The 21,309-nt window shown below is 35.4% G+C and overlaps 1 protein-coding gene and 1 pseudogene across 2 annotated transcripts in view; one reads left to right on the top strand and one right to left on the bottom strand.

Moving 5' to 3' along the window:
* Nucleotides 1–21,309, bottom strand: part of CFAP299 (cilia and flagella associated protein 299) — a 644,411-nt gene that overhangs the window by 436,913 nt on the left and 186,189 nt on the right. The window lies entirely within an intron of this gene.
* Nucleotides 1,588–1,978, top strand: LOC120363619 (small ribosomal subunit protein uS10-like; annotated as a pseudogene).

The following is a 21,309-nucleotide window of genomic DNA, read 5'->3' as shown; positions in this document are numbered from 1 at the left end:
CTCTTAAAATATCTTTCCTAGAGCCCCATTAACAAATTCTATCTTATCAGTCAAAAATCGGTCACATACCCACACCTAGATGCAAGGGAAGCGGGGAAAATTAGTATTTTTAGCTAGGAACATTGCCATCTTCACCAAATCAGAAATCTATTTTCAATAAAGAAGGGCAGAATGGATATTGAATAAGTCACTATCAGTTGCTACAGTCTAGGATAATCTTTGGGGTTTTCCTCTGTAGGTTTTAAAAGATAATAAAAAAATGTAAATTTAGAAACATAATAGTAAGTTGAAAAATTTTATCAGCTGTAGGTGGTGTCTACTGCCCTGGAGTAAAGTCAAAAACAAATTTTTGAACCACAAGCTAAAATACTGAAAATTGGCAAAATTAACAAGTACTTTGCTTCACACTTTAAGAAATACTTAAAATTGTGCTCTATACCTTAACACAAAATGTATAAAGAAATTTATGTATAAATATATAAATGCCAGAAGTATAAAGGAAAAAATTTTAACTCATGCATGATTTCTCTCTTTCACTGGCATTTAAAATCCAATTCACTGGGAAATTTTGCGAGTCCTATGTTCAAAATCTATCTGCAATATGGTCACTTCTTGCTATTTCTGCCCTCCTGTCACTCATGGTCCAAGCCATTCTTATCTGAACTAATTATAAAACTAGTCATTTAATTGATCTTTCTACTTTCTCCTCTGCCTCTCAACACAGCAGCCATAGTCATGCTTTTGAAATATGAATTATGTTTTTCTCTGCTTAAAACCATCTAAAAATTCTAGTCATACTAAATGAAACACAAAGTTTGTATATTGACATACAAGGCCCTGTGTAGTCTGTACTGGAGTGAAGTTGACTTCCACACTCAGGTTTTGGATCTCATTTCCTACCAGCTCTCTAGCTTATCCACACTAGGACTCCTTGAAGCACATCCACCTCAAGGTCTTTGCACATGTTTTCGCTCTGCCTAGAGTGTATTCTCCCCCAGATAAGCTCTGCTTTCTTCTTCACTTCCCTTTCATCTCTATCATCACATCCATTAGCTTTGTCTGATGGCACTATGAAATAATGATAGCACACTCCTGTCTTCTCCATTGCATTTATAATTTAACACACAATGCATTGAATGATTCCTTGTGGTTGTCTCCTTCCTCTCCACAGAGTAAACGCCACAAAAGCAAACACTTTATGTTGTTAACGGGTAACAAATGGTCCTGTGCTTGGACCATTGTCTGGCACATAGGAGATACTAAATATTTATTGAATGGCTTAACAGACATTACTATTTAGATGAAAAGATGAAAAGCCTTATAGTTTAGAAAAAAGTAAATAAAAAAAAAGGCTTGTGGCATAACTCGGTAACTTTTTTTGCATAAGATCTCTACAAATGATACTGTCAAAAAAATTTCATCACAGCAGGAGAGTACCTATATTATTTTAAAGTAAGTTAAAATTGGCTCTTTGAGGAAGACACAGCCGTAGCTGTTGCGGATTGTTTTTCCTCAAGCTCCTGGTCCTGACTCACTGCGGTTCGCTCCTGCTGAGGAAAAAGTCGGTCAGGAAGCTGCACAGCAGCCATGGCTTTTAAAACAGCCGTAGACCCGGGGGTGGCAATTCACCAAATTCGAATCACTCTAACAAGTCGCAACGTAAAATCCCTGGAGGTGTGTGCTGACTTGATCAGAGGAGCAAAGGAAAAGAATCTCAAAGTGAAAGGACCAGTTCGAATGCCTACCAAGACTTTTGAGAATCACTACAAGAAAAACATCTTGTGGTGAAGGTTCTAAAACATGGGATCGTTTCCAGATGAGAATCCACAAGCAACTCATTGACTTGCATAGTCCCTCTGAGATTGTTTAGCAGATTACTTCCATCAGTATTGAGCTAGGAGTTGAGGTGGAAGTCACCATTGCAGATGCTTACGTTAGCTATTTTAATAAATTGATTACCAGTTGTTAAAAGAAAAAAGTTTCACTCGACAATTTCATAAAGTATCTATATCTTACATATAAAATGTGTAATATTTTTGAAAGAAATATCAAACATCAACATAATGCTATATCTTTGCTACACTTGGCATTTCAAATTTTGAAACACTATGATCATCATTCCAGATATATTGTCAATATTTTTGTGACATTGGTGTAATTTCATTCCAAAGCAACATCTGGAAGTACAAATCCCTTGTGGACTTAATAGAAATATTTTCAATGAGGCCGGGCGCGGTGGCTCAAGCTTGTAATCTCAGCACTTTGGGAGGCCGAGGCGGGCGGATCACGAGGTCGAGAGATCTAGACCATCCTGGTCAACATGGTGAAACCCCGTCTCTACTAAAAATACAAAAAATTAGCTGGGCATGGTGGTGCGTGCCTGTAATCCCAGCTACTCAGGAGGCTGAGGCAGGAGAATTGCCTGAACCCAGGAGGCGGAGGTTGTGGTGAGCCAAGATCGCGCCATTGCACTCCAGCCTGGGTAACAAGAGCAAAACTCCGTCTCAAAAAAAAAAAAAAAAAAAAAAACAGAAATATTTTCAATGAATGTGTGACCAGCTTTGCTAACTCATATGCATTTTAAAAATAAGTAATTACAGTCTGAAAAAATAATTCAATTTGTTAACTTATATAATTTCTTCTCTCGTGTTACATTTCTTTCACTCATACTATCTTTAAATACGGTTTTTAAAACAAGAGATTAATGTTTCAAAATTGCATACCATCTCACAAAATCAAAAGTCTTCTCTCTTTTAATTAAGTTAGCTTGTGTGTAATCCAGTTTCCTTTCCTTGGGTTCACAGTTTTGATGCATTGCCTACTATGTATGGAGAGGCCATGCTATATTCCTCTGATTACCTTTTCCTTTCACCTGACTTTTTTGCCAAGAAAAGTAAAAGATTGTATCTAAAACACGAGTTAGCAAGTGGAGCTGAGCAAGGAATCTTCAGTTTCTTTTTATTTACACGGAAAAGAAAATAGAAATTAAACCATCAGTTTCACAATAGAATTTTAAAATAATTCTTGCTGAAGTTCAGGAATAAAAATGTTTATTGTGGTAGCCACTCCGAGGACTGCATTTAAGCAATGATTAAACCACAGTACCAGGATCTAAACAGCCAGCTAACTTTACCATAAATGAGATAAACTATCATCACATATTGAGAGAAAATAAACAATCCAATGCATATGTACAATAGCATTCAATACATTCTTTGGAAATCCATACTATGCTAGTTAATGTTTAGAAAATAAGGACATAGTCTGTTATATACGATGCAGTATATTCTAAAAAATAAACCAAGGAAGGCATTTCAAGCTGTTTACATGACTAAATTGACACCAAAAAGATAAGTCATATTTATTACCAGGAAAGGATTGGAAGAGAGCCCGTGAAGCAGAGAAAAACCCATGGAAAGGACTGGATGTAAGAGAACATGATTCTTGCAGAGATACAAGTGATTATCTGGAGCTTGAAGAATCTAGCAAGAGAGAAATCAGAAAAGCTGTTACCTTATCACAGAGCAGCTAGAAGTCATTGCACTGCCTCACTGAGTTTTAAGAAGATTGCTTTGATAATGGACTGAAATGGAGAAATTTTGAAGGCAAGTAAAGAAGCTGCAGAAATAATCCAGGCAAGATAGTTCAGTGGCCTGAAATAAAATAGTGGATGAATAGAACTGAAGGCATTTGGGATCATTAAGGTGGCAAAGGTGGTAGGACTTAAGAAATGTTTGGTTAGTATCAGAAAGAGAAATAAATTGGTAAGAGATAAAATAAAAATATGGAGATATTGGACACTTTCTTGAGACACCGGGCAGACAGTGATGCCATTAACTGAAATTTAAATATTAGAGAAAGAGTGAAATCCGGAGAGAATAACATGATTTTAATTTAGGATATAATGACATCAAGGTTACTATAGGATATTCAAGACCAAAACCCAGAAATTATCCTTGTCTCCTCTCACCCAGTCCATGAGCAAACCTTACTGGCTCTAACTTCAAAATATTTCCACTAGCTGACCTGACCACATTGTCATCATTTCCTCTGCTTTTCTCCTAATCCAAACCACCACCATCTCTCTTCAGGATTACTGCAACAGTCTCTTAATTGGCATCCTTGCTTTCTCTCTTGTCCCTTTACAACTGATTTTCAATGTTGCAGCCTGTGTAATCCTTTTAAACTTGTCAGATTGTGTCATTGATTGGCTCAAAATTCTTCAATAACCATCTGTCTCACACAGAATAAAATCCAAAGTCTTTAGCATTGCCGCCAAGGTAATGGTCTCCACTGTCGCCCCAAGCTCTCTGATCACATCTCTAACTATACCCTCCTCACTCTTCTCCTTGCCATTCCTCAAACAAGCCTAGCACATTCCCATCTCAGGGCTCTGTAAATGTTCCTCCTTCTGTCTGGAACATTCTGCACCAGACACTGTATCTGTAGAGCTTGTTCTCATACTCAGTGTCATTTTATTAGGGACGTCTTCCCTGATGAACCTGTCTAGTTTATTACCGCATCCTTTTCCAACCACTCAAACACCCTTATATTCTGCAAAATATTTATCACTGCTTAACATTATATTATGCATAGATTTATTTGTTGATTGCCTACATTCCTCATGCAATGTAAAATTTTCTATGTGATCAAAGCAGACAAAATATTGGCACATGATAGGTACTCAATAAATGTACTTTTTAATGAGTTCAGGTGGAGATATCCAATAGATCCTTTTTAATTATTACAGATCTTAGCGGTAATAATTAAAGCCATGAAGCAAATATTTTCCAACGTGGACAAACTCCAGCATTTAAGTGCCAGACAATCACAGGAAAAGGGCACTGATATCTCAAAGTCTCCTTCCTCTACAAGTTTTAGTCTTGTATTTCTGGGATTCTTCTAAACATTTCTACCTGATTGTCACATAAGTGCTCCTGCTAGATAGTTCCTTTCTCTCCCTCACATGCCCACAGTTATGAAGCTTTATCAAATTTAATACCTAAATATCCCCTGATTCTATCACCTTCTCTCAGGCTCTTCTACCCCGACATTCATTTATTTACACATTCAGTGAACATTCATTTGATATCTATTACATGCCAGACACTATTCTAAAAGCTGAGAATACCAAGATAAACGCATTACAGCCCTTAGGATCAACAAACACATAGTCTAGTGAAGAAGGCAAGAATGCATATAGATAATTATAATGTAGTATGGTGCATGGCGATTTTATTTTAAAAATAAAGACACTATTATGTAAGAGATGGTATGAATTCACATACTAGGAAATAGAAATTGGTAGCAATTTGAGGGTCTTGAAAGTAATGAGCATTTTAATATAACATGGGCAGATATGACATTTCAGATAAAAAAAGAGCAAGTCCAGTGACAAAGAGTGGGACTATAGCAGCCAATATCATCCTGGCAGCTAGAGAATTAGTGCCTCAATCTAAAGGAGAATCTAGCCATCTTTCCATGATGCCTACCCCATTGTGAAACATGAAGAGAGTGGACAGATAACGCTTCACAAACCATGAATATGATCAGTAAGAGCTAGAAGAAGACACAGGAAAAAACTTTACCTTTTTTTCTTTTCAAACAAAGAGGCATGAGCATGTGTAGGAAATAGTAAAGAGAATGAGGTTGAAAATATAGGAAGGAGGGTCTCATGGGCTCAAAAAAGGGTTAGAAGAATTATAAGGATTAGAATTAAATACAAAGATGGAAAACCTTCAGAGTTTATTAGATGAAAATGACCTATCCAGTACCTTCTGATCTACCCTTCTCCATTAATTTATAAGATACAACAAAATGGAAAATTACTACCAATTGGTACTAGAAACCAATAATCTTAATCAATTATCTACCAGATCCCAAGAATTGTTCAACCAAAATGCATTCATCCAAATTGTGCATGGGGCTCTGAGTCAGGAAACAGGACCAAACAGGAAAAACTTATGGGTGATATCTACCTATGGCCACTTGTAAGCCTAATGTGGAGATCATTTCATTTGTTAACCAGGAAAATATAAGTCATTCTATTCTTCAAGGTCTGAGGAAACTAGACCCATTTAACTACCCTTTTCCAATCAACTCTTTTCTTTATATGACGACGTCATAGCATATCCCTTTTGTTTTCAATCATATAATGTTGAAAACAATCAATCATAAGAAGCTAAAAAACCTGATAAATTCCAAAACAGAGGGGTCACTCCAGGCAAAGAGAAAGACATAAATAAATGTATAAAGGTGAGATGTATCATACAGTTTTGGTGAAGTGGAGAGCAGACCAGTCCTGCTGGGGCAGTGTGTGTGAAGGGAATAGACATTATTTAGCTGAAAGGAATGGAAGAAACTTGATAATGGAAGGGTCTTTGCTTTCTAATTCTGGCTTTTCTCACTGCTCTCTAAACAAGAGAAAGTTATTAGGGCCTTTTGGAAAAGGGAAGTTACATGACGACAGTGATATTCTTGAAAGATTAATAAAGTCCCACCCTCTTCTTTTGCTTCTTCATTGCCAATACCTACATCAACTAACCTTGTGATGAAAAATGCAGTTATGAGAAAGAAGTCACAGATAAATTCTTACAATGTTCTCCTGTTCCTTCATAACCTAATTTATTATTATTTTTTTAAAAAAACTTCCAATAGGGATTTTTTTTTTACAGGAATAAATGTTTCTATTAATATTGAAAATTCTAGCCAGCAAGTCCCCAGTAATTTCATGACAAGCAAGCATGTTGTGGTACTGAGGAGCACATTTCAGAACAATGATGATGAGTTTCTATAAAAAGTAAAGAGCAATTGTTAACATTTCTTGAATATGCTTAGCATGAAGGAGGCATACTATTAAACACTTGTGTATATGATCCAATTTTATCATTTCAATAATGGCTTTGATAGGTACTAGATGAGAAAAATAGAGAGTGAAAAATTTAAGTAACTGGCCCAAGGTCTCACAGTTGATGTCTTACTCTCATTCACTACACCCTAGAAAGAGATTGTAATGTCCTAAAATAAAAATTTACATATGTATTTGTTAAAAAGCTAGATATTAGATATTCTTATGATGTATATAATATTAGAATGTGATTTAAAAGGCACATAAGGTAAAATGTAGTAAGAGCTAAAGCGAATCTGTTCTGCTATGCACATAGGTCAATTTATGTTTATTTATTAGTTTTAATTAGAACCAAAGTATATGCGTTACAAAGAGTAACTTTACACACTGAAATAAGACAGTAACAAAAGTGCCAATTAAATAATGGAGATACCTTATTTGATTTTAATGCTATAAATTTGAAAATGTAGGACTGTACAGATATAAAAAATCTGGTCATTAAAAATCATTAGGATATTTAAAAGTTTTTACTTCTTAATGCTAATAAATAATATTGAAGATGATTTACTTAGATATTTTAATTTAATTTGCTCTTTAATGTGTATGGATTAGCATAAATAACAGAAACTCTGTTACTGGTCTCTAGAGATTTATAATTTCTATTTAGTATGTATTAGTAAAATTTGCATGAAAGATTTTTTTTTTTAACTGGGTAGTGGAAAGATCTGAGGCCCCGAGGAAGAGAATTAATTTTCACTTTGAAGTGTTCTTTCTTACATAATGAATTTTCTGCTTTCCATGCCAAAATGAAGCTTTTCAAGCTACTTTCCAAATGAATATATTTTCTTAACTTCTTGATCAGAATTGCTGAAAGATTCACCTCAGTTGAAGTTTTCTAAGTATTTCATTGCAGCTTTGAGTGACCAGAGCAAGAACCCAGCTAAGCTATGAGCAGACTTCTGGCCGAAAGGAACTGTGAGATACATAACTGCTAAATAGTGCATGTATGTACTATTTACACTTTAGAATCAGTTGATATTAAAAGCCCAAGTGAAAGCAGCCATATCTACTATATGTCCACAATTTTCTGAATTAACTCTGCGGTAAAACATTTATTCACTAAGATTTTTAAAAACTTAAATGCACTTAATTAAATTGTTTCATGCTAAGTCTAAACCAGATCTTCATGTTCTTGTGTTCATACAGGTTATTGCATAGTGAAGGATAGAGAGATTGGAACTACTGTAAATTCTAAGAGGAAGAATTTGGCATAATCAGAGATTATATTCAGAGGTATCAGGAAAGTTCTCTGAAGAAGTGAGCTGGAAGTAACTGAGGAGTAAAGAAGTTTTAAAGCATGAATAAAGAGACCCTATGGCAAGAAGAAGCCAAGGATCTGAAAGAAATCAAAATGGCTGGAGCAGAGATAGTCAAGGGAGGAGACTCGGGAGGAAATGGTCAGATTATACAGGGCTTTGTAAGCTTTGCTAAAAAGTTTTATCCCACTCCTAAGGGCTCTTGAAAGCCCGAGAAAAGTATAAACAAGAGTGGGAAATGAACATATTTTTCATTTCAAAGAAATAACTCTGGCGGAAGGGTGGAGAATGGCCAGAGCAGTTACAGATAAACACATTAAAGAAAATACTTCAATTGTTGAAGTAAGAAATAATGGTAGGTTAAGTTCATAATAAAGGTTGAGAAGGAAACAGAAGCTGATGGATATGGATAAATATGATAAGATGAAATTCACAGGTGTTCGGTGATGGAATGATTTTCCACTGTGATAGACACATCCTAAAATGACAACCAGTGATTCATGTCTGTATAGTCCTCTTGCCTTAAGTGCAGGTAAGGCCTGTGTTTTGCTTCTAACCAATACAGTATGGCAAAGGTAATGGGATGCCATGCCCTTCATGACATTATGTCATATGAGACTCTGTCTTAGAAAAAGAGAGAAAAAGAGACACTTTTGCTGGCCTTAAAGAAGCAAATGTCATGTTGTGAACTGCTTATGGAGAGATCTATAGAGCAGGGAACTGTGAGCAGCCTATAGGATCTGAGGACAACCTCTACCTACAGCCAGCAAAAAGGCAGGGCCTTGTCACACAGACACATGGTAACAAACATGACTAACAACCAAAGCTGAAAGTAGATTCTTCTCCCCTCTGTCTCTTAGACAAGAATACAGCCCTGCCAACACCTGATTGCAGCCTTGTGAGAAACAGCAGGAGAGCCAACTAAATTGTGCCCAGAATCCTGACAATAGAAACGGCAATATAAAAAATGTGAGTTATTTTAAGACGCTAAATTTGGTAGTTTGTTACATATTAATAGATAATGAATACATCTAGAGTAATGGAGATGATACATAAATTTCTGGTGCATCTCAGTGAGGCAGAGGGTGCGGTGCATCTCAGTGAAGGAGCAAGCAATGGTAAAGACTCAGGTTTTACGGTAGGAGCTCTATCATGAGTTTTCCTTTGAGTATATTGAATTTGAAATTCCTTAAGACATCCAAGAGGAGATATTGATTAGGCAGTCATACGTATGGGCCAATAAGCTTAAAAGAAGACATAGGCTAATGGTGATTTGACCCCTCAAGAATCATTTGAAAACATCTACAGACATTTTGAGTTGTTATAACTGGAAGTTACTATGTACCGGCATCTGATAGGGAGAAAACAAGGATTCTGCTGAACATCATATAATACACAGCATAGATTCCTATGCTTTCCTCTAGAAACAAAATGTCAATAGTGCTGAGGTTGAGAAACTTTGGGCTAGTTATGTAAACCCCTTAATTTGTATGCAAGTGATGTATGAGTCCACGGGCACTAGTTAGACTATCTAGGAAAAAGCATAAAGTGAAAAGACAAGATGAGTTAAAATTGATCCTTCAGGAAGGTCAACATTTTGAGGCTGGATAAACATTTAACCTACAAAGAAAATATAGATGAGGTTGAAAGAAAGGTAGAAAGGAAAGTTCTACATTATATAAAGTTTGAGTATGTCCAGAGTTTGTCCTATGTATTTCTACTTCTGGCCTATATTCTTCTTTGATGATCTCATCCACTATTTTATTTCGAGAGAAGTGAGTGCTCCAGTGTTAACTAACCCAAAGGCTTGGCTAGTGTAAAACTCAATGTTGCATGATTTGATTCTTATTAACATGTTCTCTTACTATTCATATTATTATGAAAAAAAATCAAATTGATTTCAATCAACAACTAGCATATCTGGTGTTTGAGCCAAGGTTCTCCAGAAACAGAACACACAGGATATATAGAAAAACAATTATTATGAAGGAGTGGTTCACACAATTGTGGAGGCTGAAAAGTCCCGCAATCAGCCACCTGCAAGCTGTAGGCCTAGGAAAGCCAGGGATGTAGTCACAGTCCAAATGCTAAGGCTTGAGAATAAGGATGTTAATGTTTGAAGGCAGGATAAGGTGGGTGTTGCAGCTCATGCACAAAGAGTAAATTCACCCTTCCTTCATCTTTTTTTTTTTCTATTTAAACTCAATGGATTGAATGATGCTTCACCCACATTGGTGAGGACAATCTTCATTACTCAGTCTACTGATTTAAATGCTATTATCTTCTGGAAACATCCTCACAGGCACACCCAGCTATCTAGGCATCCCTTAGCCCAATCAAGTTGCCATATAAAATGAAGCATTGCAACTGGACAATTAAATCATTCACTCAATAAAAACATTACATTATTTCATAGTGAGTTTTAAAAAGTTTATGACCAAATTATAATACTGGTCATGGTTTGCAGGATGAAAAACCAGCATGCAAAAATCAGCTGTGTTTCTATACAGTAGTAACAAACAATCCAAAAGGGAAACTAAGAAAACAATCCCATTTACAATAGCATCAGAAGAATAAAATACTTAGGAATAAACTTAACCAAGAAGGCAAATGATCTAACGAAAACTGCAGATATTGCTGAAAGAAAACAAAGAAGACCTAAAGATATCTTGTGTTCATGACTGGAAGACTTAAAATTGTTAAAATGTTCATTTTATCCAAAGTGATGTATAGATTCAATGCAATTCCTATCAAAATCCCAATTACATTTTTTTGTAGAAATAAAAATACCATACTGAAATTTATGTGGAACCACAAAAAACCCCAAATAGTTCAAACAACCTTGAGAAAAAAGAACAAATCTGGAGGTATCATACTTCATGACTTCAAAAATATTACACAGCAATAATAATCAAATAGTATGGTACTGGAATAAAGACAGACATATAAACTAATGGAACAAAATAGAGAGTTGAGAAATAAACCCATGCATATATGGTCAAATTGCATATATTTTCATGCATATATTGTCATATACTTGACAAGGGCACCAAGACTACACAATTGGGAAGGAATAGCTTCTTCAACAAATAGTGCTGGGAAAACTGGACATTCACGTCCAAAAGAATGAAGATAGATTAAAGACAAACCTAAGATCCAAAACTATAAATCTCCTAGAAGAAAACGTATAGGAAATACTTCAAAATAATTGATTTTGGCAATGATTTCTTGTATGACACCAAAACACAGGCAACAAAATAACAAATAGACAAGTAAGAATACATTAAATCAAAAAGCTTCCATGCAGCCAAGGAAACCATCAACAGAGTCAAAGAGCAACCTACAGAAAATGAACAAAATATTTGCAAACCTTGAACTGATAAGGGGTTTGTATCCAAAATATATAAGGCAGTCCTACAACTCTATAACATAAAAACAAATAACCTGGTTTAAAAATGGGCAAAGGGATAAGGAGACATTTCTGAAAAGAAGACATGTAAATGGTTAACAAGTATATAAAAAGATGTTCGATATCACTAGTCATTAGGTAAATGCAAATCAAAACCACAATTAAATAAAATCTCACACCTGTTAAAATGGCCCTTATATTTTAAATAAATAAAAATAAAAACCAAAAAAGAAATGTTAGTGAAGATGTGGAGAACTTGGAACCTTTGTGCACTTTTGATGGGAATGATATAAAATGGTGCATCCACTATGGAAAACAGTATGGAGGTTCCTCAAAAAATTAAAAATAGAACTGTCATATGATGCAGCAATCTCACTTTGTATTTTTCCAAAAAAAAAATTGAGAACATGATCTGCAAGAGATATTTGCACCCTCATGTTTGTAGTAGCATCATTCACAATAGCCAAGAGGTGAAATCAATCTATGTGTCCATTGGATACTTAGATTGAATGGATAAAGAAAACTGATAAATACATACAATGAAATATTATTTGAACTTTATAAAAAATGGGATTCCTGTCATGTGCTTCAATAAGGATGGACCTTGTGGATATTTTGCAAAGTAAAATATGCCAGTCACAGAAGGGCAATATTGTGTGATTCCACTCTCTGAAGTATCTGAAGTAGTCAAACTGAAGTATCTAAAGTGTCCATTAATAGTTGAATGAATAAAGAATAGCAACAAATACATACAATGGAATATTAATTGAACTTACAAAAAGAGGGGGATTCCTGCCATGTGCTACAAAATGGATGAACCTTGCGGATAGTTTGTTAAGTAAAATATGCAAGTCACAGAAAGGCAATACTGTGTAATTCCACTCTCTGAAGTATCTAAAGTAGTCAAACTCGGCCGGGCGCAGTGGCTCACGCCTGTAATCCCAGCACTTTGGGAGTCCGAGGCGGGTGGATCACGAGGTCAAGAGCTTGAGACCGTCCTGGTCAACATGGTGAAACCCCGTCTCTACTAAAAATACAAAAAATTAGCTGGGCATGGTGGCGTGTGCCTGTAATCCCAGCTACTCAGGAGGCTGAGGCAGGAGAATTGCCTGAACCCAGGAGGTGGAGGTTGTGGTGAGCCAAGATTGCGCCGTTGCACTCCAGCCTGGGTAACAAGAGCGAAACTCCATCTCAAAAAAAAAAAATAAAAAAAAAAAGTAGTCAAACTCATCAAAGAAGAAAGTATAATAGTGACTGTTAGTGGGTAGGGGAAGGGAAAATGGTGGGTTACTGTCAATGGGAATAATTTCAGTCGTACAATATGATAAAGTTTCCGAGATCTTCTGTACCACAATATACATGTAGTTAACAATATCATGATGTACACTTTAAAATTTATTAAACAGGTAGACTTCATGTATGTAGTCTTTTCCAAGATTAAAACAAAATAACCGTTTACCTATTTTTGTCACAGCCAAAGACTATGTCATAAAATTAAAGTATAAAAACACTGGTTTCATATAACAGAAACAGAAACCACTGCCATTTAAATCAGATATTCAAAAGAACATCAATATTATGATCGTCATATAAGAATGGAATAAAATTACCTGTTTATTGTGCCTAGGGAAATGTTGTGCTTAATTTAATCTCATGTAGGGAAATGTCTTACTTAGAACAATATATATGAATAATTTTTTTGTCTGTTTAGTTCCTCAGCAAAAAGACCTATAATCTCCATCATTCCAATTCTTAATACTTACTTTAATTATGCTAATAGTAGGGTTTCAAGTGATCGTAGGATTTTCTTTTGTCTACATATTTGATGTCATTGTTTTAATGGCAGAAGCTTCTTGTATTTCTTTTCTCTACTTAAATAATTTCCTATTTTCATTTACTGTAATTAACAAATTTGTGCCCCACCATGTTCGCCGTATATGCATTTTCATGGGAGTTATGTTCCTAGCTCTATTTGATCTTTATTTTATCTCTTGTAGTTCTTGCTTCTAATTTACATTTGCTTGTCATAAATTGTCTTAAATCATTTGTGGAATAAGAATATAACAACTTGTAATTTTTAAAGGCCATCAGAAAGTCTTGTTTAATGTACATAAATATAGCTATAGTTTCAATTTTTAAAAACTTGTCCTTGATTCTGGTTTTTAAGCTACATTTTTAAGTATGTGTAATTTTGGAAGTTTATTCTTGCCTCCCCACTATGCATGAATAGAGACAACCAAGGTTCCATCTTCTCACAGGCAAGGCTGACCTCAGTACCTCGGGAACTTGAGTGCTATTGGGACATGATTTGGTGAAGCTGCCTTGCAGCTGAGCTACTGCAATGATGGCACCTTAGAAATGCTTTGACATTTCCACGTTGAAGGTGAGGGAAAGGACTTTAGGGAAAAAAGAATCTTAAACAAGTAGGTTGTTCTGAGAATGAAGATAAGTATAACTCTCCCTATTGTGTCAGAGAAGGTTACCACAGAAAGCACGTTGACAGAGAAGAGGACCCAGTGAACTCTAAGATACTGCTACTGGGTATAACCCATTTAGCTGGTACAGTCAGTATTTCGATGCTTAGAGGAGATAAAATGAGTTGAGGAATGCCCCTCCTAGAAAACTCTTTTAGACACCTTTATTTCTATTTGGTTGTGCTACATAATATAATAAAACAACTTAGCCCATCAGATACTCAAAACAGAGTTTTTAAAGAAAGAAACAACAAATGAAAAACTAAATAGCTTCAAAAGTCATCACCAGCTTTTTTCACTCTGTCTCCAAGTGAAACTCCAAATTAATATAGCCTAGAACGGAGATAGGGGAGGCCAGGGAAGTGTCAAAAGCCTCTCCTGTATAGCTCTCTTTATTCTGTCCCATCCTGACCCTCACTAACTCACTAATTTTTGATGCCATTCGAATTATAAAATTATGTGTTCAGAGCTCAAAATGAGACTGCAGGTGTAGACTGACATGTATGTGTTACAGGGATCTTGTTCATTTTGCTTTTGTAATTTGTGGTATGCAACATACATTTATGTATCCAAGATTTGGGGGCAGTTCCACGATACTGTTGACGTATTTGGCCATGGTCTATTGAAATTTCTACATTTGTTAGCCTTGAAAGGCCCTTAAGCCTGGCTCACCATGAGACTACCACCTCCATTCTACACTTAGGTGGCTGACTTCTTGAGCCTGGATCTAAGATTTTATATTGGTCACTGTATTAACTGTATATTAACTGTATCTCATTGTTTAATTTCACCCTAGTCTGTTGTTATATTTTTGAGTTTCAATTCAAACATATTATTCTTCAAAACTTTAAGTCACTGCAATTGTATTTGTCCCAACAAATATTAACAGAGAGCAGGCATGGTAGCTCATGCCTCTAATCCCAGTACTTTGGGAAGCTGAGGTGGGCGGATCACTTAAGGAGTTAGAGACCAACCTGGCCAACATTGTGAAACCCTGTCTCCACTAATAACACAAAAATTAGCCGTGTGTGGTGGCACATGCTTGTAATCCCAGCTACTTGGGAGACTGAGGTGGGAGGATCACTTGAACCCATGAGGCCGAGATTGCAGTGAGCCACGATCATGCCACTGCACTTCAGCCTGGGTTTCAGGGCAAGACTCCATCTCAAAACACACACACACACACACACACACACACACACACACACACACACGTTAACGGAGTGTTTTTTATGTACTGGTAATGATGCTAGGCAGTAGAGGTAGATTTGCAAAGATAAAGTGGACAAAATTAATTTTTATTTAATCACCAACATTAACGAAATTTTTGACTCTTCTTCAGTCAAGCCTTATGGTCTAATACCCCACCCCACATATCTATTTATACTTAACTTTTCAGCATTCACTTCACTTGCCAGTACTTTTGTATTTGTATGTCTTCAGTGTTTGTACTTCCTTCTGCCTGTTATACGCTCCCATGCTTCTTCTCTAAGCAAAGTTCTACTTATTTCTTCAAGTGCTAGTTCAAATACCAACCCAGGCAAGCCATAATTTCTAATTCTAAGCAACTTGAGGGCCCCATACTTCTATTCACCAAGCAGAGAAACCTGACAGTCAAGCAAAGCCAGTATGTGACACACAATCCTGTTATCTTTCCCTGGTTACCAGCCAATATATAAGCTTGCTCAGTCATTTTTCTCCCTTAAATATATATTTCTATACTGTTCTGTAATTCATTGCATCTCAATCATTTTAGAGCTTTCTGTCCTCTTAAAACTGTGTGCTAAATAGACAAAACTTCCATTTTCATAAAAAGTAAACTGACTTGTACTGTGAACATCTTCACTGCATATTTTCTTTGTGTTCTTACCTTAACTGAAGCTTGGTTCTCCTGTATGGAACTCGCAAGTACAATCTACTGACTTCCTCATATTCTGTTTATGTTAGAGTCAGGAAAAGTTATTATCATTAATGATGCCCCCAGATCTTTATGTCTATAGAATTCTTTGGGAACCTTTGATCTTTAATGGGTTACATAGGGCTCTGGCTTTCCACTCTATTCCTCTTTATTGTTTATCTACCAGTTTCTTGGTCATTTCTCCACATTAACTGAAGGCTTTTGTTCTCAGCATCATTTCCTGTACACCAACTGCTAATATCATATTGGATGTCTTCAAAGTCCTTATGAACTATCATAATCTCTCAGATCCTCTGCCTCCTCATCCTCAATTAACCTTACTTCTACTCCCCTTTATCAGTCAACTCACATGTCCATACCCCAACCTGGTCATCACCTAAAACTGGTCCACTCTAAAAGTATTAAACTCAAACAAATACAGCTGCCCAGTATCCCAGCTCTATCACTCAGATTTTAGATCTGTTCTGTGTCTCCACTTTATATCCTTTTGTATTCATAGGGCTGTTCATCGATCACTGTCTCACCATGTCCTCACCCCCTTACTCATCTCTCTACTACACCGTCACTAATTTAAACTGAATGTCCGTTTGTTCTAAATCATTTCCTGTATCTTTCTTTCCTAGAAAGTGCTGCTGCACACTGGTTTATATTTAGACATCTCCTATTTACTCCTCATCATATTGTGAAACTAGACATTTCACTGAAAAATCAGATCCCACAAAGGTTATAAATCAACTTCTTGCTGCTGAACCCAATGGAAAGTCATCTGTCCTTATCTTAATCCACTCATTCATTCAGTACATATTTACTAAGCCTTTATTATACCAAGGCCCTGAACTAGGTGAAGATAGAATTATGGAAAGAAAAAAAAAAGAATGCTCCCCTTGGGGATATGATTTCTAAAGGGTTACAGTGATAATAATCTGAGTGTGCACTGAGAGGTGTGCTTCTTGAGTAAGTATTCTATACTTAAGGAAATAATTATACTGCATTCCCAATTGGCTTTTACATCTTGTAGCAAGGGCTCTTCAGAAGCTTTAAGATGGCAATTACTTTCTTGAAGGTCAGATATAAGCAAATTTCCTGTCTCCCTGTGACATGGTTTGGATGTCTGTCCTCTCTAAATCTCTTTCTGAAATGTGATCCCCAGTGTTGGAAGTGGGGCCTTGTGGGAGGTAATTAGACCATGGGGTCAGATTTCTCATGAATGGCTTAGCACCACCTTCTTGATGATAAATGAGTTCTCAGTCAGTCAGTCCACCTGAGATATGGTTATTTAAGAGTTTGAACCCTCTCTCACCATGTGATATCACCTGCTCTCTCTTCATCTTCTGTCATGATTGTAAGCTTCCTAAGGACATCACCAGAAGCAAATACTCAAACTATGCTTGTACTGCCCACAGAACCATGAGCCAATTAAACATCTTTTCTTTATAACTTACCTAGCCTAAGGTATTCCTTTATAGAAATGCAAAAACAGGGCCAGGCATAGTGGCTCATGCCTGTAATCCTAGTACTTTGGGAGGCCGAGACAGGAGGATCACCTGAGGTCAGGAGTTCAAGATCAGCCTGGCCAACATGGTGAAACCCCATCTCTACTAAAAATACAAAAATTAGCCAGGCATGGTGGAGGATGGCTTTAATCCCAGCTACTTGGGAGGCTGAGACAAGAGAATTGCTTGAATCTAAGAGATAGAGGTTGCAGTGAGCTGAGATCAAGCCCCTGCACTCTAGTCTGGGTGACAAGAGTAAGACTCAGTCTCAAAAAAAGAAAAAGAAAAGAAAAGAAATGCAAAAACAGACTAACACATCCTATTAGATATTAGACTTTGTTCTGCAAAATTAATGCATTTGCAATGTACTTTCTACTTTATCTTCTTTCTTATCATGTAATTATTTGTTACTTACACAACCATCAGCTCCATCAGCAAAGGCTTTATATGAAATTATCCATTTATCTTCCAACTTTATCCCAGAGCCTTATTTATCTGTTCATTGTTAAATGAACACTCAATCAGTGTCCATTTGTTCTTAATCATTTCCTATTTCTTTCCTTCCTACCCCACAATTTAGAAAGTGCTGCTACACATTGGCTTATATTTAGACATTTCCTATTTACTCCTCAACAGATTGTGAAACTAGCCATTTCACTGAAAAATCAGATCCCATTGTTAAATGAACAGATAAATAAATGCATGTGAAACAAGTGGTTTACATTAAGTCTATGCTGACCCTCCAAAAAACAAAGACAGTTTTATTGGGTTCTATAATTCCATGAGGCATTGGAATCAACTATTAATTGTTATCCTAACTGCTTGTGACATCATATTTTCTTTTAACTCCAAGAGGAAAGGTCACTGGAGACAAATTTAAAATTTTGTATTTTAATTGTTGGCATGTAAACTAAACACAAATGTTCTCATCAGTAAAACAATATAGAAAAATATGCAAACCTTTCAAAGACAGGATATTCTGAATGCTGCTAAGTTTTTGCCAATTTTTTTAAAGATAACAGTTGTGCCTATAAAGACAAAATGAAATGGAGATCATAGTAGTTATCATGAGAGCTAGATCAATTAAGAAAGGTGGCTTGGATAATAATGTTGATATTTTCTATAACAACATAGTGGGGTGGAACATTTATTTCAACAACAACCTGAGCATTAGTATAATTTCATATTTTCATAGCCTCCATGTGAAAATATATTTCTAGATGTCTTCCTAAAGCAGATACTTGCATACTTCACGGGAATCACTTTCAATGGAGAAGCACTTGGTAGGAACATAGCAATAAATGATGCTCGGTTTAAAAATGATTATTTGGATGTTAAAATTAAATGTACAGAAATTTAAGATGCTAAAATTTTTGCATGCAGTTTTTTTATGTTTGTGCATTACATTAAAAGACATTTAAGCAAAGGAATTTGCATTACCAGGAATTTTTCTTTCTATTAGAATAGACACAGTTCTGGGTGGGTTGAGGTGACTCATTAATATTTTGTATCCTTTCTATTCAGAAAACTGTTTTCATCAAATTTAGAAATAAGACAAATTAGTATTTTATAAAATAATCTGAGCTTACTAAATGACTATTTATCTTACTTATTCCAGCAATTTCAACACATAATTATTGAACATTAAAGTGGCCATACTTTTCTCTCTATTAGATTCTTATTTTATAAAATATATTAAACTATATTCTTTCTTATCAACTTAAATCTATTCAAAGAGACAGATAAAACCAAGAGAAAAGAGGGAGAACAGCAGAGAATGAATTACCAGGTAAACAAAGATGTGTTAGTAATGCCAAGAGGCTCTGAAGCTTTGGTCTTTGATGTCATACAATTGCAGTATCAAGGGACTAGTGGGATTTAAATAGTCGTTTTTATTTGGTAAGTGCTTGCCAGTCACCTGTTTATAATGAACCTGAATTAGTTCATTTTTATGCTGATAATTTTCCCATTGAATTGAAGAGTTCAAAAACTTTTAAAACTCTATTTTAAGGTCTAAACTTTTGTTGGCCTTCTCTTTTCTCATCATGCTATTATGGACACTTAAGTTTATAATAATTATTGGCTACCTCCTAGTTAAATAATAAAATTGCCTTAAGTGTTATTAAAATCTTGAAAGATTAATAACATGATCAAAGAGCAACATCCATCCCTTAAGATGCGGTCCTCAAACTTTGGTTTCAAATTACCATCTGAAAAGTTCATTACTAATTGTTGTCAATTTCTTCTCCTTAAGAATATGGTCTATTTTTTGAAATGATGTTAGTATAAAATTATAAGCCATCTCTTTGGTCATGAAAGGAATTTGTTACATAACATTAAAGAAAAACACAAACATTTTTGAGGGACTCCAAAATGATCACTGACAGGCTTTCAACAGTAAATGCTATAGTTGAAATTCAGTGGAATGCCATTAACCATGACAAGAAGTTCAATTATCTCATGGTTCTCTCTCCTTCATATTTAAACATATTTTCCCCCTTCATATTCAAACATATATGGGCTGAGGTCTCTCACATAATATGTTATTGGGATGATTTAATTAATTCTTCCTTAGTGTATACACATTATATTTTACCTAATAGAGTAATGAGAGATTTCTTGAGTAAAATTTTATTATTCTCATAGTAGTTGGAATGATTGGAAAAATAATACTATTAACTTACAAAATTCAAATTCATTTTTTTAGTCAAAAAATCCATTTACCATCATTACACATTTCCTCATTTAACACATAACTATCAGGTACCTACTGAATAACAGACATTGTGCTTTATTCAGGGGGACCCTTTTAAAAGCCAAAGTTTATTTGAGGCTGAAAATTATCTAACAAATGTATAGCTTCCGCAAGTTCATTTCTCTACTGAAGAGTAACCAAAAGTCTGGAATACTGCACAGATTCAAATGTTGACAGGAATGAAATACATTAGAAAATATGTAGGCTTGCATTTTAGACTATCATTTGAATAAAATATGCTACTATGAAGTAATATTCTTTTTACTTTAAGGAATATGGGCTGCAAAATATTTGGAGAAATGTGTCATACAGCAAACAAGTAAGAATGACCAGCCAGAGCTTGCTGCTGCTTGCTCTGACCAGAAACAATTTTAATCACTACTTGTGGCTCACAGCTGCTGCCTGAAATGTTTCAGAATTGCTTAGGTATAACAACACTTCCTATGTAAATTTCCTATATTAAGTAGGATATGCATGTGCTTTATCAATCAAAGCACAATATTTCTGAGAGTAAAAGAGAGTGTTATGAGTTAATATACTGGGATAACTGACAGACAAACTGTCTAAACCACAGGCATATGTCTCATTCATATCAGGGGATATGAGCATATATAACTCTTCCATAAATTTTTCTTTAAATGGAAATTCTGTGAAGTTAAAATGTGAATTCAAATTGGGTTACAGTTAGAAATATTCTTGATATGCATTTTATTTTATGCTTTTAACTAAATTACCTTAAAAACATGTTATTATATAATTTATTTATAAGAGAGATATTATAAAAATGTCAATATGGGACTATATATATTATACACAATTGAAGTTAATCTTGAAGAGGGAAGTACACAGCATTGTCTTCCTCAATATTATTATCATTTAATCATCTTGTTTTTGACATCCAGAGATGCTTTTTGCATCACAGCTCTAACGTAATTTTTCTGCAGCTAGATAAAGCCCCACAGCTGGTAAATAATACAGCTGAGATTTGAACCCAGGCGATGTAAGTTCCTGAGCTTCATACTTAACTCCTTTCCTCAATGCCTCACTATAAAGTGGTTCTAGTTGTCCTATTAGGCAGATCACACCTATTATATAGC

This window comes from Saimiri boliviensis, chromosome 3, assembly GCF_048565385.1.
Source record: "Saimiri boliviensis isolate mSaiBol1 chromosome 3, mSaiBol1.pri, whole genome shotgun sequence".
Classification (NCBI taxonomy): Eukaryota; Metazoa; Chordata; class Mammalia; order Primates; family Cebidae; genus Saimiri; species Saimiri boliviensis.
This window is presented reverse-complemented; position numbering and strand designations above follow the sequence as displayed.